The sequence below is a fragment of the Brassica napus genome, chromosome C9 (assembly GCF_020379485.1).
Source record: "Brassica napus cultivar Da-Ae chromosome C9, Da-Ae, whole genome shotgun sequence".
In the NCBI taxonomy this organism is placed as follows: domain Eukaryota; kingdom Viridiplantae; phylum Streptophyta; class Magnoliopsida; order Brassicales; family Brassicaceae; genus Brassica; species Brassica napus.
Window position 1 is genome coordinate 8977436 of NC_063452.1, and position 2932 is coordinate 8980367.

General features: G+C 44.6%; 1 non-coding gene across 1 annotated transcript; it reads right to left on the minus strand.

Moving 5' to 3' along the window:
- Positions 1 to 2319: 2319 nt before the first annotated feature.
- LOC125593560 lies at positions 2320 to 2426 on the minus strand. The gene has a single exon (XR_007329463.1). It is a non-coding gene; the product is annotated as a small nucleolar RNA R71 (small nucleolar RNA).
- Between the last annotated feature and the right edge of the window lie 506 nt (positions 2427 to 2932).

Consider the following 2932-nt stretch of genomic DNA (forward strand, 5'->3'; position numbering starts at 1 on the left):
AACTTGTCTGCAACTCTACGTGTGATCATCGGTCCCTGTGGATTCGATCCCGCATTACTACTGCGTACTTTACTGTGCACTTGCAGTTAGATAATCGGGTTAAAACTCGACACATCAAGTTTTTGGCGCCGTTTGATATCTTGCATATTTGCATTGTTTTATCTATTCATCCATGTGCATTTTCATCATAGAGATTAGGATTTAGACATGTTTAGGTTGCATTTTGCATACATGAGTCTCTATTAGGTACTGGAGTGCCACATGGAGTTCTTAGGGACATTTGGATGCATTTGGAGCTCAAAGGAGGTGATATATGTGATCATTGGACGAGCAGAGCAGGGGAGCGAGGTTCCGCAGCGACGTCATGAGGTCGCTCCAAAGCACCTCTCAGAGCGACCTAGCTGGAGCGACCCCGTGAAGTCGCTCGCCATACTCACCCCGTGAAGCGACTTGCCCAGAGCGACGCGCCGAGGTCGCTTGCATCTCACACACCTCTCGGAGCGACCTCCTAAAGCGACGCCATGAAGTCGCTCGCGTTCTCGTCACTCCGAACAGTCTTAGATGACCCTGGAGCGACCTCTCAGAGCGACCTATCAAGGTCGCTCCCGATCCAGAGCGACTCGTTGGAGCGACACACCAAAGTCGCTCGGGACCTCTCGCCCGGAGACACCAAAAATCGGCCCTGGAGCGACCTTCCGGAGCGACACCTGCAAGTCGCTCCGCGTTATTTTGCTGCCGAAAATCATGACTTCTCAAGGACCTTTTTGCAATTTATTTTGGACGTTTTACATTTCTAAAACCTATGTTTTAAACATCTTTGGTAGCCACCAGAGAGATTATCTTTTGATCTATTGAGAAATACACAAAAACTCTCTTGAGAAGTTCATCTCTTGGATTTTGATTGTTATGTTCTTGTGTTATTGTTGATTTCTTATCTATTTCTCTACATGATTAATCTGAAATCCAATATGGGTTTAAGAGGAATCATGGAGATTAGTGAGTAATCACCTTTTGAATTCATGGGTTAGGGAGATTAAGGGTGATTAGGTTAGTTCTAGGATGTTTTAGTGTAGATCATTCTTGTTCCTTGCTAGTAGAGTATTCCTAATGCATCTTCTGAGTTGGCCACTCAAAAGTTGATCAATAGGCATTTCCCACCCGAAAGGTGTTTGATGAAATGCCTGAGACACCTCTCCTAGGCTTTTAGTATACTTTGCCAAAGACATTTGTTGTTAAAGGTGCTAAGATAGCTAATAGACTTGTTAGTAATGATTGCTTTCATATTATTCAACCAAAGACATTTGATGTTTGAGATATGTTAGCAAATGAGCATTTATCTAGACATAGAGCTTGCTTAGAATTGTGTCTAGGCTTAAGGTTGATAGTTTGATTGATCATTTGCCATCTTTAGTTCGATACTTGATCACCCAAGGTCTAATCCCTATGCCCATGAGTTCTCTTTTCCCTTAGTCAAGAAAGTATCATTTTGTTATTGCTTTCTAGTATTAGTAGTAGTTTAAAACCCATCTAAATCATTGGTTGCACTTAGATTAAGTGAGTACTTGCATTCTCAGTGCTTTGATATCCCTCAGAACTGGTTCGACAATCACTATACTACAACATTTGTCTTAGGAGCCTTGAAAACTCCTAACATCAAATTGGCGCCGTTCCCAAATTCTAAGTAGATTTAAACATTGAGATTTAGTCACTTGCTTGAGACTAAGTCATTTTAATTTTGTTTTGTTACTGACTCTTCTTCTTCTTCACCTACCTTTCACTTTCAGGTGTATGAACTTGAGGAGCAGGGGTCCATCAAACCTAGTTCCAATAGTAGCAGACATCAGAGCTTTTGAGAGGGAGTGTGCTAGAGCTAGAAGAGAAGAAGAACACCAGGCCCACTTGGATATTGATATGGCAGATCCACCGCAAGGGGCAGAACACCAACCGCGGGCAGCTCGACCCATTGGCACTTACGACCGCCCCAACATACATGGTCACAGATTCGGAATCCGAGCACCAGCTGTGGCAGCCAACAACTTTGAGGTCAAGTCAGGACTCCTCAACGTGATCGAGAACAACAAGTATCATGGCTTGGCTCTGGAGGACCCATTTGATCACTTGGATAGGTTCGACAGCTACTGTGGGTTGTCAAAAACCAATGGTGTGTCCGAAGATGCCTTAAAGCTCAAGCTATTCCCTTTCTCTTTGGGGGATAAGGCACGTCAGTGGGAGAAGTCTCTACCCAGCCACTCTATCACCACTTGGGATGAGTGCAAGAGAGCATTCTTGGAGAAATTCTTCTCATCCTCAAGAACTGCTAAGCTAAGAAATGAGATCTCCAGTTTCCAACAGAAGAACTTGGAAGGATTCAGTGAAGCCTGGGAGAGATTCAAGGGCTACCAAGCTCAATGCCCACACCATGGTTTCTCTAAGGAGAGCTTGCTGAGCACATTCTACCGTGGTGCTCTTCCTAAGTACAGGGCCAGACTGGATACAGCTAGCAATGGGTTCTTCTTGGGGAGAACTGAGGAAGATGCAGAGGAGCTGGTTGACAACATGGTAAAGAGTGATGCAGTCTACAGTGGAGACCACGACATAAGCAGTCGAACAGATGATAAGCAGACGAGGAAGGAGTTGAAAGCTCTACAGGATAAGATAGACATCCTCCTTGCTGATAAAGCCACACAAGAGCAGCTGCACTTTGTTGGTAACCCAAGCCAAGATACACCACCTGTTGTCCATGAGGTTGAGGGCTTGGAAGGTCAGGAAGACTTGTGTTTCATCAACAACAATGGTAGCTGGTACAAAAAAGAGCCCAACTTTCAGTACAACAACTACCAACAGAAATCCTACCCCAACAACCAACAGAGTGGTTATCCGCCTCGAAACAACCAGCAAGGCAGCTATCAACCTCATCAAAACCCCTCATCTG